We start from the raw sequence: 16,039 nt of genomic DNA, 5'->3' as shown, positions 1-16,039 counted from the left end.
TAGGAAGCTTTAAGAATCATATTTTCTAAGAATATTTAAAGACACAGGAAAACATACACAATATAGAAGTAGGGTTTTTTTTTCTTTTAAAGAAAGAAAACCACTTTCAGATATATAAGCGAAAAAGGAGTTGTAGCTTATTCTGAGTGGTTCTTTGAGGAGAGATAGAAGTAGTACCAATATGAGAAAATCACTTAGAAACAATTATAAGTGTTTCAACATTGTAGATTTCCTGGAAAAGTAATGATTTCCCTGATACAGGAGGAATTCAAACCAGGGCTGGGCAATCATTTGAAGGGGACATTGAAAAGCAGACTTGGGCACTGAGTGTGAAATTGACCCAGATAATTCTCAAGGGTGCATCTTCCCCCTGATATCACAAGATTACGTTAGAGTTTTTGGATTCTAACTGTGTATCTGAGCATGATCAGTGTTGGAGAAGACTAAACAGAGAAGGCATAAATCAAGGCAGGAGCAGGCAAGTACGAAGTCTGATCAGCCAAAAAGTTCCCCAAATGACAGCAGGTGGGTCCGGCTGAGAGGCTGCCCTGGGCTGTATTTTATGAAAGCATGGCTGCCCTTCACTAGCCCACATGGGTCAGTCTTTGGTTCTTTCAAAGAAAGAAATTCTTTTCTCTTCCTCAGTGACCTGTTTTGTGTGGAACAGCCCTCTTGCTCTTGTCCACTTGGAGTCTCTATTCACCTTTCAGCATGGAAAGTTATGGTCTTCATTGAAGAGACTTGCAATACAGAGATGGAGGGACAGAGCAGTGTGTCGTGACTACTGTTCTTTCTAAAAACAGCTTCTCTGTGATGTGGCCCACTCCTTCATTAGCTGTACATCAGGCTCATTGTGCGTATGTTTAGTTATACCAGGGACTTGGGAAAATAGTGGATTGTGAGGCAACTTTAAGCTGATGAGAGACCACTGTGATAGATTGGAGGTGCTTAATTGGAAATGCGAAAAAGAGATTTGTGTAAGACAAAGAGGAGTCTGAGCTTTCAAAAGATCTAAGGAACACCCAGCACCTAGACCTTGATTTTTAATCCCACTCCCCAGTAAAAGGAATGAAAGTTCCTTGGAGAAATGGTCGACTCTAAGGCTGGTGCTGGGAAGATGAGCCCAGAGCATCTAATAGAGTATCAGAAAGTAAGGAAAACCACAAAAAAATAAAAGGATGAGCAGATTAGAGGGATACAGGAGCCAACCTGAATAAGCTTCCATTGGCTAAAACTGGAAAAAAAAAATTGAGCAACCCAATAAATAATATAGCATGCTATTATAACCCAAAATAAATATATAAAATAAATATCCATGAGTCCATATTGGTATAAAGAAATGATTAAATAAATAAATGAATGGGGAAGGAGAGACAAATCTCTTGGGGGAAAGGATTCCAAATAATTTATGTAGATGCTTTCCCTCATGAGGGAGTGAGCAGAACTCCTCACTCCTTACGTGTGTGTAACAAACAGCGACTCCCTTCCAAAGAGTGTTGTGTGGGAAGAAAGAGGAACTTCACAGGCAGAAATCTGACAAACACGACCTCAGCCAAGGGACCAAGGCCAGCCTCAGCGGTGATGGTATATGCCCGTGATACACTTGATAAGAAGACTCCGTTACCTCTGTGGTCTTCCTCCCCATAATCCCAATCTAACCATGAGGAAAGTGAAAAGTGAAAGTGTTAGTCATTCAGCCGCTCCAACTCTCTGTGACCTCGTGGACTATAGCCTGCCAGGCTCCTCTGTCCATGGAAATCTCCAGGCAAGAAGACTGGAGTGGGTTGCCATGCCCTTCTCCAGGGGATCTTCCTAACCCAGGGATTGAAACTGGGTCTCCCATATTGCAGGCAGATTATTTACTGCCTGAGCCACCAAAGCATAAGAGAAATCCTGACAGAGGCACATTCTTTCTACACAAGAGCTGGCCAGTACTCTTCAAAACTATCAAGGTCATCAAAACTGAGGAGAGTCTGAGAAACTGTTACAGCTGAGGAGAGCCTAAGGATTCAGACAACGAAAGGTCATGTGGTGTATTGAAAGGAATCCTGGAAAAGAAAAAGGACATGGGTGAAAAAATAACGAAATCTGAATATAACACCAACGCTTGTTAATAATAACACATCCACATGCTTGTTAGTTATGACAAATGTATCATCCTAATGTAAGATATTATCAGTGGGAGAAACTGGGATGGAGCATGTGGGAGTACACTGAATTCTCGTCCATTTTTTCCCATAACTATTTGACAATAAAAACTGTTTTTTAAAAAAGTGTAAAGAAGAAACAGGAAAGGGTTTGACCTTCGTGAGCACTTTGTAGAAATTGACTGAGGCCAAATGCTCAGAGAAAGAAACAAATTGGATGGATTTCCAACACTGGCAAACCAAGAACAAAGCAATAGGCAAGGAGAAGCAGGGTGCTTTGGGGAGGGAGCTAGTTTCATCCTGAACCTGGGGTTTTGCCCAGCTCCTGCCAGAAATGCTCCAGCTTACTCTGTCCTCTAGATCTGAAAGAGATTGTCTGCCTGCTTGTGAGGAAAGCTGGAGCAAAGATCAGAGGCTTTGTGTTAAGCAAGACAAAGCCATGCTTTGAAACTCTGTCGTACACAAGCCATTTGAAAACCTGTGTTGTTCTATAGTCCAAACTCCAGGACTCACTCACCTGGAATGAAGTCATGCTTTCATTTTTAACAAAAAGTAAGCAAGTCGATGTCTCAGGAACCTTCCAACAGAGAAGATGGGGGTATAGCCCAGAAGCCAGAGCAAGGTCCAAAAGGCATCATTTGGAGTGGCACCGGGCATGTCTTCATTTCATAGTTGCCAATTAGTGTTTCATGGAAGTGGAAAAACCGGGAGCCAAAGAGGATGGCTTCTGCCTTCTGAGAACTTGAGTGACTCTGAAGCCAGAAGACAGCCCAGGAATAGGGCACCCAGTAATGAATGAAACACTGGGAAGCCAAACACACTCCTTGTTCAGAAATCTTCAAGGAAGATTTGTCAAAGTTTCCTGGGATCTAAATGTCTGTGTACTTAGCCCTTGACTCTGGGCTTCCTACTGCCCATGGGGCCAGCCCTGCCTCCCCATCTGTAATCTACCAGGCCTGGGGATCACCACCTCCACAGAACACCCTCCTCCCAGAGGCTGCTCCAGGGCTGACTGGCTCTTTGGACCCAGACGGTGCCCTCTGGCAGCACCTCCTCATTTCCCCCACTTGCAAAGTAGTAGAGAAAAAGTTTGGGGGGTCTTATGATTAAAAAATTGGCTAGGCAATGTTTTATGCATGCATCTGTTACGCTAAAATAACCATCCTTTCTAACCAGGCCCACCTGCTGTCTTTTTCAATTTTAAGTATTTCTAAGTAGCAATCAAATCAGTATAATTTGTTCTTTATCTCGGCAAAACCATTGTGAAAGAAAAATGTGACCATTATGTTACATCAGGGAAAAAATACAAGCCCTTTATTTGCAGCCTTCTCTATATTCTATCAGATCTCACAGTTGTCATTATGCCAGTTGTATTTAATGTTGTTCAAATGAACAGAGCTTTCTTTAATCACTACAGCCTTCTTTCCCCTAAATGCTTTTTTCCAAGGTTATGGTTTTCAGAGATAAATACATAAATACCAATGTTATGAATACGTTAAGGGTATCCAAGAGACAGCTTTCAGGATTTGTAGCAAGAACCTGCTGTCATTGGAGTTACACAATAGCTGGCTGATGTTTTGAGTACGAAGTTACTGGGTATTAGAAGTCCTGATACCCGCACAGAGGCGGAAGGCTATTTTGAGCCGATCACAATAGACCACTCAGCAAATGCTGACTTTATAAAGCCGGTATCAGGATCCTCGCTGCTAATAACCAAAGCCAGCAAGTGCAGACCTGTGAACGTCCATCCTTCAGATCTGGGTTGGGGTGCTCTGTCCTGCAAGCTTCTGGACCAAACCTGCAGGCATGGTCCCCCATGACCCCCTGACACCAAAGGCAGGCAGACATGAGGACTGAGGTCAGCCTTTTAGACCATCCACTGTGATACACTTTCTTTGCAAATTAGCAATCAGAAGCATGAAGAAGTTCATGACTTGCCCAAATGCATATGTCTAGTTGGAAACGGAACTGGGATTTGAGCACAAGTCTGTTCCCTGGCGACTCAGACAGTAAAGAATCTGCCTGTCATGTGGGAGACCAGGGTTCAATCCCTGGGTAGGGAAGATTCCCTGGAGAAAGGAATGGCTACCCACTCCAGTATTCTTGCCTGGAGAATTCCATGGACAGAGGAAGCTGGCAGGCTACAGTCCATAGGGCCGCAAAGAGTCAGACACGACTGAGCAACACACACACAGAGTTCAACATGTATTTTTCCTTCACTGCCATCTCAGGCACTCTAACCTTTTAGCAGACATTACATGGGATGATTCTGAGGCTATGTGAACCCTACATTTATTCATTTATCCATTCAGTCATTCTGTTAGCAAATATTTACTCTTTGCTGAGATGCTGAGGACAGTAGTTAGAATTATCAATAGCTAATATTCTTGAGTGCCTGACACCATTCTCAGCACCTAATATAAATGAGAGCATTTCTCCCTGATGGTAACCCTCAGGGGTAAATGCTGTTCTGCTCCCATTTCACAGATGAGGTGTGCCCGTATCATTGCAAGTGCTGAATAAACGTTTGCTGAATGAAGCATTGTAACTTGCCCCTGAGAAGCTTACAATACAGAGAGGAAACGTTTATGTAAACAAACAACTGAGATGCAGATATGATATAAAGTGTTAGAAGAGAAACATAAACAAGTATAAACCGGTGGCGTGCTGAGGAGGGCGTGGTGAGAGCCAACCAGGAAAAGTGGGGAGGAGCACAGTGCAGGGGAGGAGCACAGTGCAGGGGAGAGCACAGTGCAGGGGAGGAGCATAGTGCAGGGGAGGAGCACAGTGCAGGGAAAGAGCGGCAGTGGGAAAGTGGGTGGGGCCAGGCGATCTCGCTTCCCTCTTGCACCGCCTGTCTTCAGCACAAATCACAAGGTGTCTACACTTGCCTATGTCTAACAGGAGAATAATGCCTGTACCTTTTATCTCAAGGGGTTAGGTCCAGATTTATAGGAGAGAGTATAAGCAACAGTGATGTACTGATATAAATTGCAAATCTCTTATCGATGTTATGTATGACTAGTGGTTTGTGAGCTCCTTGAGGGAAGGAGAGACATCTTTTTCACTGATTGTATGATCTTTGCTCAGAGCAGGGTCTGACATACAACAGCATTGTTGAATCCTAGAGAGAAACTAGGAGGGGAAAAGGATGGAAGGAAGAAAGGCAGGAAGGGAGGGAAGAAGGAAAAGGGGGAGGAAGGAGGGAAAGGAGGAAGGAAGAAGGGAAGGAGAGGAGGCGGGAGGGAGAAAGGGAAGGAGGGACAATTAATCAAGAGGTCAGAAAAGATGCTGTTTCAATCAGGGCTTTCCAGAGAAACAAAACCAATAGCATCACTCATTACGCATCAAATTTCATTAAGAAATTTATTTCAAGTTGTTCATCCAACCAACTGAAGGAGCTGGTAATTTCAAAATCCATAGGGCAGGCTAGCAGACTGGAATCTCAGGCAGTAGTTAATGCTATAATCTGGAGGGAGAATCTCCTCTTTATTGGACAAATCTCACTTTTTGCTAGTAATGCCTTCAACTGATTGGATAAGGCCCACCCACACTATTGAAAGTCGTCTTTTACTTAAAGGTAACTGATTGCTGATGTTGACCCCCATCTACAAGTTACCTTCAGAGCAGCACCTAGATTAGCATTTGATCAAATCAATGGGTTCTGTAGCCTCGCCAAGTGGACATGAACAAAAAGTTTACGCTCTTCCCAAAGAGGAAACTGGAAGAGGGAAGCACAGAGGCAAGGAACAGATCTCAAAGCTAAAAACTAACTTTACGCTGGGATTTTGGTCTGGGTAGGAGCATGGACTGACAACTGGAGACCATGTCCATCACGGTCAGTTGGAGACATCTGAAGGAACACTAGCGTCATGGGCTATCTGCTCTTCCAGGGAAGGGTGGACTCAAGGAACTTGTTAAAAGCACAGCTAGGAAAGAAAAAAAAAAAAAATGAAGCTAGAGACCCCATTCCAAAACTGCTGCTGCTGCTGCTAAGTCGCTTCAGTCGTGTCTGACTCTGTGCGACCCCAGGGACTGCGGCCTACCAGGCTCCTCCGTCCATAGAATTTTCCATGCAAGAGTACTGGAGTGGGTTGCCATTGCCTTCTCCGCATTCCAAAACTTCTTAATCTGAATTGCTCAGGTGAGCCCAGCAATAAAAACTGTAGATTCTGATGTAACCACCGAACACCATTGTGTAAATCAGAAGTTGGGGAGACTTCTGGTTTCTTTAAGGGGATGGATCGAGGAGTCTCAAAGATGTGGGTTCAAATTTTGCACCTACCGCTCATTAGCTATGTGCCCCTCGGAAAGTTACCTTCTCTAAGCCTCAGTTTCCCCATCTGTAAAATGGACCTCTTCACAGTACTTCTGGGGTTGTGAAAGTGAAATAACACATGTAAGAATAAGACCTAGTCCAGGACCTTGAAGGCACCCCTTGGACACTGTGGGACTGGAGTTAGTTATCTGGGGACAGTCAGTACTGGGTGCTGCAGGTACCCCACAAAGTCTGCTGCTGAAAGGCTCTGGGGTTAGGAGTTCAGGGGGCCACCTGCCCCAACACAGCATCACGGCCTGCCCACTGTGCAGAGCACGCTGGTCGTGGCAGAGGATTTGGAGTCCACGCCTAGGTTCCTTCATGTCACCCTAACCCCAACCCTGAGCTCTCTGTTCCCAGCAAACTGCACTTCCCAGAGGTTGGCCTGGCTGGAAGACTTCTCAAAGTCTCTTCTACACTAAAGGAAATTCTGCGAAACACAAAACCGACCACTGTAAACCAGAAATCCTTCACTTGTTTATGAATTCAGCTCGCCCACCGCTCTTCTCACTCACCTCACCGTACATTCATATACCTTTGATTCTGAGTTTTCTCAAGACAGAGAAAGCTGGCAAGTTAGCAAGTGGGTGTAGGCTTTACTCTGGAATTCATCTTCCAGGGCAGGATATGCTCAGCTCAGAATCTTCTACTCTTTCTGTGTAGCTCTGTGCAGTGTTTGGAGAGGGGCAGTGGGTCATCGAAGAGACAGATAGCCTATTTTGTTGCTAGCGCTACTTGCTAAGGTGGGAAAATAGATTATGCTCTTGTTTTACAAAGATGTGTGGCTGCCCTGGTGAAGACAAAAGGAGTTTTCCCAGTAACACTCAGTTAATCAGAGAATTCAATTCACCGCCACAGACATTGCCACAAACATTGTGTAATTGAGATGTTAGACCCAGCGATTCAGCACTGTCTGGGAGGTGAAAGTGGGGGAGAGGAGTGGGATTCATCTAGTTAGACGGTTCTCAGAACTGGGGTGGAATGTGTGCGTGCCTGTTAAGTCACTTTAGTCGTGTCCAACTCTCTCTGACCCCATGGACTGTAACCCTCCAGGCTCCTCTGTCCATGGGATTCTCCAGGCAAGAATACTGAAGTGGGTTGCCAGGCCCTCCTCCAGGGGATCTTCCCAACCCAGGGCTCGAACCCCCATCTCTTACGTCTCCAGCATTGGCAGGAAGGTTCTTTACTATTAGTGCTACCTGGGAAGCCCAGGTGAGATAGAGAAATCTCCTAACACAGCAAGTCCCCTACACATGAACCTTGAAGTCGCAGACCTTCAAAGATGTGACTGTGCGTTCTCATTTCCAATCATGCAAGTGAGTTCACGTGTCTGGTGTACATCGCCACGTGTGCACATCCTCTATAAGTGGCTGTGCTTTTGTGTACTTTACTGTACCATACTGTATACAATGCAGTCATGCAGTATTTTATTTCAAGGCCAGGATGTCCAGAAGCAAGCCTAAAAGCAGCAGTGGTGTAGCTGGTACAGTACTACCCGGATGGCACTGAATGCTGGATTATCTTCATACCATGGGCAAGCTGGCGGTAAATAGAATTCTGAATCCAGGCAAGGAACCCAGACACCTGCAGCCCATCAGTGTACAAGGCATCTCCACCTGAGTGACGCTGCGGCTCGCCCTCCGTCTCCTGTTGCTGACGATCCACCGGCTCTACCATCTCCCACCTCCACATCCTCCTCCAGTCAGCAACTCTCCTTGCCTGTTCACTCGATGCCAGCCCCTGTACTGTACTACTGTACATTTCAAGGTACCGTACTCTAAGATTAAAAATGTTATCTCTATTTTTGTGTTTGCTTTTAATGTGCCATTTGTGTGAAAAGTATTATAAACCTCTTAGAGTACAGTACTAGATAGCTGGTTGTGTTAGTTGGGTGCTAGGCTAACTTTGTTGGACTTAGGAACATGCTCTTGGAATGGAACTTGGTTGTGTGTAGGGAGCTTAGTTTAGGAAGAAGACTTCTTCACTGAGCTCCTACCATGCACCAGATACTGCACAAAGCACTTTGGGAATGAGCACATTTGCTTCTGACAAGAAGTCAATCTGCTTTGACTCCCATTTTAAAGATAAAGAAACTGAGGCTCAGAAAGGTGATGTGATTTGCTAAGGTCACAGAAATAGTAGAGTTGTCTGACACCAAATTTCCATATTTTATCTTAGTGATGGAAATATCAAAGCCAAATAGCACAGTTTTCTTCATACTGAATACTAGAACTTGATACAGTGAGAGATTGAATCACAGTTCTTCCAAATTTATTCTCAGATGCTGTTACAGCTGAAAAAGAACCAGTTTCAGGGCTGAGGGTCCTTTGTCCCAGGCCCTAAGAGGATCACTGAACCTGGTGGATTAAAGAGAAGGGAAGCAGAGGGAACTCAGCTCAGGAGTAGAGAGGTGATCAGGTTCAAGAAGAAAAGAGGGGATCCTCTCCCCATCTTCTTCCCCAAACCTCTTCGCCTCCTCCTCCAGCTCCTGCTTTTCCAAAATCATCCGTCACTCTCCAATGCTAAGAAAATTCCTTCAGGAACCTCTGGCAGTTGATGAAGATCCAAACTGACTATGGAGAAAATACAAATCATTAATAACCATAAGCAATAATGCCCAACTTCACTTGTAATACTAGGAAATGGGAATACAAATGAAAATAAGATGCTCTGGAAGATTTTTTAAGTGAGGAAGGATGTAGTCAAAATGCTCTCTCCATAATACTTCTTTGATTAGGAGTTTTAATGCAGCAAATCCCTCCCAGATGTCTCAGGATGTGACCAATTTCATATTGTTCATAGTTCCAATTTCATATTTTTCAAACTTTTGAAATAATAGTACTCAGTATTTATTAGAATATAATAATAATCTTTTAAATTTTATTTAAATTATATAAACATTATACTAGTATGTAGCATAAGATTATATAAATTATAATAGTTAAATCCTATGATTTTACTATTATAAAAATAGCAGTATTTCACACCAGCAAAAATACCAGTACTTTTGTACTTAAAAATAGTATAGTACCCATAATGCTGGAATACCCCAAACCAGGATTGCAGTCATGAATTATATTCTTTTTCTGTATTACCTCCCATGAAGCCAGTAAATACTGTTATAGCTTCTGGAGAAACACCCTCTGCACATTAGTTCATTCACTCCTCATATCAATGGTGCGAAGCCAGAGTGAGTTTGATACACATTCTGCAGATAGAGAAAGCACTCAGTGTCACACAGTTTGAAAACATCCGAGCCGAGTGAGACTTGAACCCAACTTGGAGAATTTCAGACCCCAAACTGTGACTCTATTTCCCCTGGGGTCTTCGATCCGTGCTTTCTTCCGACAGTGGGAGACCCTCTGTCTGAGACTTCCACGTACCCACTCTTGTTATCTAACCTGCTCTGTCCCCGGCCCAAGAGCTCTTCCAGGTGGAAAAAGAAAGCAAGAAGAACTGGAGCAGCCAGGCCCACTGGGTCTGCAGACGTTCCCGGACCCTGGCTGGCAATCAAAACCTCCAGATCGCTTCCAGCCAAAGCAGGAGGAGGGTTCCCCTGCTGCCAGGAAAGAAAGGTTACAGTCATTTTCCTGCGAAAGGGTAGGGTGATGGATAACATGCAGAAATACTTTCTCATGTTGGGAGATCTCTTGAAAAGAGCTGGGAGTGGGAGATGCAGGTACACCAGGCGGGAAAACATTCTGCTCACCTTTGGCCCCAGTTCCCAGCTGCACACCCACAAGGAGGCTGCACAGGTATAGACAGCGACCCCTTAGGCAGGATTGGGCAGAGGCAGGGGGGCAGCGATGGGTCAGCCCCTAGGGATTCTGCCCAGCACCCAGGAGTGGCTGGGATGAAGATGGAAGGTCTAGGGGAATTCCCTGTGGGTCCGATCACTAGGACTCTACCTCGCTTCCACTCCAGGGACTTGGGTTTGATCCCTGGTCTGTAAACTAAGATCCTGCATGCCACACGGTATGGCCTAAATAAATAAATAAATAAAAAGAGGAGGTCTGAGGAGGACGAAGGCTGGGCCAGCAACAGTGAGATCATGGACGCAGCACTCGGCAGAGTTAAAAGCAGGACTGGCTCCACATGGCTTTCCAGGGACCTAGGCTCTGAAGGGTGCCCCTGGCTTGGGTTTTCATGCTCTGTAGTTGTCACCCTGAAATTCTTAATAATTTTATCTATGAATTTGCATTTTATAAGAAATTCCAACTGGACCATGGAGCATGTGCTTAGACCTGGAGAAACAGCTCACATGTGGTCCCAACTCCCCCACCTCCTGCCCCCGCCAAGACCAGTTCTCAGCAGCCAGGTCCCCCAAGGGTGCAGGTACGGGAGGGTCCAGAGAGCCTGCCCCATGTGCCGAGTCACAGGCTAGGGCCCCGTGTGCCTGTGAAAGTCTGCATTGATTGCAAATATTAATATCATGTGTTCAAGGGTTGTTGTTGCTGTTTAGTCGCTAAGTCGTGTCCAAATGTTTTCGACTCCATGGACTGTAGCCTGTCATACTCCTCTATTCAAGGGATTTTCCAGGCAAGCATACTAGATTTTCTAGGCAAGCATTTCCTTCTCCAGGGGATCTTCCCAACTCAGGGATCCAACTGCACAGGCAGGCGGGTTCCTTACTGCTGAGCCACCAGGGAAGCCGTGCCCAAGTGAGCACACACTATACAGCAAATAAAAGCACCGTGACATGCCCAGAGGAAGGAAAAAGCTTTTGAACAGGAAGCACACATTGTTATATCTCACTCATCCCTGGAGCCACGTCACCAACCTTGTAAGCGGAATGAGCCTTGGACAGAGACATAGCATCACACCACTAGCCCCATAGAGCAGATGGGACAAATGTGAAGGATAAACCTTCTTTTTCTACACACCCCCACATCCTCTGGGGATTCCCTGATAGCTCCACTGGTAAAGAATCTGTCTGCAATGCAGGAGACCCTGGTTCAATTCCTGGTTGGGAAGATCCCCTGGAGAGGGGATAGGCTACATCTTCTAGCCGGCACCCTTTTAACTCCAGGCTTCTTATCTCTAATTCTACTTCTCTCCTCCCCTACCAAAGTCAGATCTTAGCTGACCCTACTCCATAAAAGATGTAGTTAGTCATACTCTAAAGATACAAAACAATATTGAAGATGTAGATGATTTCAGATCTTTACCCTTCTCAGGGAAACTAAAGCATTTTTACCATAACCAATGCCTTAACTCAAAGAAGTGAGTTACTACTAGTGGGATTTCAAATCCTTTAGAAAGTCAGGATGCTAATAAGAATAATGAATAACTATGGTTTATTGAATGCTTATATTTTCAGACACGGATAAAAAACATTATTTTAATCCTCACATTAACTCTGGAAGGAAGATAATATTGCCTCTATTTTATAGAGGAAGAAACTGAAGTTCAGAGAGGTACCTTGCCAAGAGTTATGCAACCAGTAAGTAGTGAAATGGGATTTGAACTTTCTTTTCTTCTGACCTTGACAAATTTCAGGTAGGATAAAAGCTTTAAAAAAATTTTTTTTAAACTGGAATATAATTGGTTTGGGCTTCCCTGATAGCTCAGTGGTAAAGAATCTGCCTGTCAGTGTAGGAGACAGGGTTTGATCTGTGGGTTGGAAAGATCCCCTGGAGAAGGAAATGGCAACTCACTCCAGTATTCTTGCCTGTGAAATCCCATGGACAGAGGAGCCTGGCAGGCTATGGTTCATGGGGTCAAAAAGAGTTGGACATGACTTAGTGACTAAACAACAACAATAACAAAAAATGTCTTACTACCCCTATGCATAAGGATGATACTGGATTTAAGAAGGCCAGGAGGGCCTTGATGAAAAGAAATGGCTCTTCCAAATTCCAAGCCCAGGCCCAGAGGCCTGCTGAGATGGTAGAGAGCTGCCCAGGTTCATTCAACCTGGTTTAGGAAGCAGGGGCAGTCTTGGCATTGGTCTCAGCCTGCATCTCCTCATCAAGGGAAATGAGACTGACAAGCAGCTCAGGCTATCCAGGCTGCTTCTAATTAAAGTCACTGGTAGCTCAGATCACTGAGAACTCATTCATAAGCTAATTTTTTGAAAGCCTCTTGTGCAAGGCACTGTGATAGGCACTGGTGGTCCAGGATAAATGAGACTGACTAGTCCCAGGCCCCGTGGATTTTACAGACCGAGTAGGACTGTCTCTTCAAACAACCACAAAACAGATTAAAAGGTACATTTTACACGTCAACCTATACACAGGACCAATCCACACACCCACGTGCTAAAACAAGCTTCACAGACCTTTACTAATCCTTACTATATATCATATACTCTTTTGTGTTCTAGTAGTTTCAGTTTTTAAAATCCTAGACAGGAACAAGTGGACTGACTTTGATGGATCACCAGAAAAACTTCTTGTAGGAGATACAGTCAAGTAAGTTAGTAATGTGCTAAGAGGTTCCAGGTTTATGAAAGCACATGGGATGTAGAGCTCTTCAACCAGTCAGAAGGATCAGGGAGGGCTTCCTGGAAGAAATGACCTCTAAGCTGAGATATGAATCCAAGAGAGGTAAATAAGAGCCAGATCACACAGAAATTTTTAGTTCTGTAAAGGAATTTGGACTTAATACCATGAGCCATGGAAAGCCACTGAGGACTATTAAATAGGCATGGTCATCATTGGATCTATTAACAGCTCTCCTTTTGGGCTCAGGTTAGCAATGCATTTTCCTCTCCCTTTTGAACTTAGATGTAGCCATGTATTTATTTGGTCCAATGAAATATGAGGCTTTAAAAACCAAAGAACAATTTACATATATACTTCTTCCTGTCATGGTGACCCTCAGGATGGAACCTAGCAATCATAACTGAAATAGAGCAGAAAGTGACCTGATTCACTGAAGTTCATGCTGAGTGCTAAGAAAAAGATAAGACATTGAAAGAGGATATCAAAGTGTCTTTTACATGTGAAGATCCCACTGCAAAGGTAACTTTCAGTAAAAGATTGAAGATGAAGAAGGAGTTGGCCATGTAGCTATCTGGAAGGAGGACACACCAACCAGAAGGAACAGCAAGTACGATGGTCCTGAGACAGGTGTGTGCTGGCATATATGACAAAGATCTAAGGAGCCAGTGTGGCTGGAGTGAACCCAGGCGAGAAGGGTGGGCCATGTTTCCCAGACCCCCTGACTACAGAGTACTTTCTCCAGGAGACACAACTTCTGGAACTGTACACGGGAACTCTTGGGGAAACAAAGACCTAGACTCTCTCAGTTCAAAAAAGGGGCAATGATACGGATGGATCTTGAAGGCATTATGCTAAGTAAAGGGCTTCCCCAATGCTCAGTGGGTAAAGAACCCATCCACAGTGCAGGAGACACAGGCTTGATCTCTGAGTCAGGAAGATCCCCTGGAAGAGGAAATGGCAAGCCACTCCAGTTTTCTTGCCTGAAAAATTCCATAGACAAAGGAGCCCGGAAGGCGACATTCCATGGGGTCGCAAGGAGTTGGACATGACTGAGCAACTAAGCACATGTTAAATGAAATAAATCAGAGAAAGACAAATACTGTATAAACTCACTTACATGTGAAATCTAAAAAAGCAAACTCAAAGAAAAAGAGATCAGATTAGTGGCTGCCAGAGGGGGCAGATGAACTGGGTAAAGGTGTTCAAAAGCTGTAAACCTCCAGTTATAAGTAAGTACTGGGGATGTAATGCATAACATGATGACCATAATTAATTCTGTTTTATGGTATAGTTGAAAGTTGCTAACAGAATAGGTTCTAAAAGTTCTGATCACAAGGGGGAAAAAAATTTTAACCATATGAGGCGATAGATGTCAACTATAATTATTTTGCAGTATATGCCTGTCAAGTCATTACTTTGTCCTCCTTCAACTTCCACAGTGTTGTGTGTCAATTACAGCTCAATAAAACTGGAAGGGAAAAAAAGACACAATAAATGCTTGAAGGACTCATGAGAATAGAACACTCCTCTTTCAGAGGGGTCCCCAGAGACTTACCTGCTAGGGTCAGGACTCTTGGGTCCCCAGAGACTTACCTGCTAGGGTCAGGACTCTTGGGTGACTTCTGCCAAAGTGACATTACCTCCTTTGGTCAACTCTCTCCTGAAGAGGAATGTGCTTTAAGCAAAAGAGGTTGTACTGAGTTGCTGGGATTTTAAATCTTTTCTTGCTAAAAATACATCTATTGTGGAAAAATCCCAAAAGATGAAGTACATCACTCACCTCAGGGGGTCGAGCGGCCCTTCCTCGCGTGCACGGAGCTGTGTTTCCAGCTCTTATCATTAGCAGTAATCTCAGGTCAGGAGGGGTTGCCTGGCTGTTCTCAGCTACGTGGGCTGCTTGCTGATTTCCTGGGGCCCTTGAGAGGGAGAAACACAAATTCTACTTTAGAACAGTGCCTGTGTTTGTTTATTGGTAATGATCCTTTTCTTAAGATTCTTGAATGTATGGTTGTCCCTATAGTCCCCAAACCTCCACCTCCTCCCCGATCACGCATAATGTCTGCAGTCCTGAGGGTCTAGGAGATCAAGGCCACACACCCCTCCCTCCCAGCCAGCACCAATGGGAAAAACAAAAACAGACCCCATGGCTTTTCTTGGTTTTCTGGAAAATAAGGACAAGAAGCTTCTTCGCCCAGAGGCAATCTCCAGTGACAACCGGGCCCAAATCGCCTCTGCTCCTCCTGTCCCAGGCTCTGTGGGTCCTCACCAGCCTGAACATGTGCATAACAGAAGGAGCAGCCGTGTGTCTGGGCCAGGCTCTGTATTAAGGGTCCAAGTTATTTCGATCTTTCTTAGCTCCAAAGCCACACACTTATTCCCAAGTGGTCTAATGGTCACAGCAGGGACCTAGAGCAAGAATACAGACAGATTAGAAAAGCCCCAGTACAAGGAAAGGAGCTTCAGGCACATGTACCACCAAGCATTTAAGCCATTCTATCCTCACATATAACATCAATAGAGCAGCTGCTAGATGCTGAAGACTAAATTATGAATGAGGCATAATCTCTGTTCACTACTACAGATAGAGATGTGTAGATATACATGTAGATTCAAGATATACGTGTATCTATGTATATACATACGTACATATATTATGAGTGAATGAATAAGTATGATTCATGGCATTCCATTCATGCATAAAAAGCTTGAGGAAGGAACAGTTAGAGGTAAGGGGATGTGAAATGGAGGGAGAGAGTCACAAAGAGCCAAGAAAGCAACCCTGGATTGGATGTTGAAGGAAGAGAAAGAGTGGGCATCTCAGCAACTTGTGCAAAGACACAGCAGTGTACAAGCCCTTGACCCACGTCACTGGACAGCATGTACCATTTCCCACTAGCCAATGCCAAAGTTCATGGGAATGAAGGAACTATCACAGGTGCCTGAACTCTAACCACCTCAGAAAGGTTAGCTGCATCATTCTATCACTGTGTAAAAGGCTCTAGTCATCACCACACAATTACATATCTAAAACCAACCATGTTCAAGGCCCGTGCCAAGTAGGGAACCTATAAATACATATAACTATACTGCGAGGAGATCCAGCCAGTCCATCCTAAAGGAGATCAGTC

The 16,039-nt window shown here is 44.4% G+C and overlaps 1 long non-coding RNA gene across 1 annotated transcript; it reads right to left on the bottom strand.

Moving 5' to 3' along the window:
* Window positions 8,765-14,849, bottom strand: LOC102182151. Its single transcript, XR_001296554.1, has 4 exons — window positions 14,692-14,849; window positions 14,505-14,586; window positions 9,561-9,673; window positions 8,765-9,038 (listed from the first exon to the last, which is right to left on the bottom strand). It is a non-coding gene; the product is annotated as an uncharacterized LOC102182151 (long non-coding RNA).

The sequence above is a fragment of the Capra hircus genome, chromosome 15, assembly GCF_001704415.2.
Source record: "Capra hircus breed San Clemente chromosome 15, ASM170441v1, whole genome shotgun sequence".
NCBI classification, from domain to species: domain Eukaryota; kingdom Metazoa; phylum Chordata; class Mammalia; order Artiodactyla; family Bovidae; genus Capra; species Capra hircus.
Note: the sequence above shows the minus strand (reverse complement) of the source record. Positions and strands in the feature narration are given on the sequence as shown.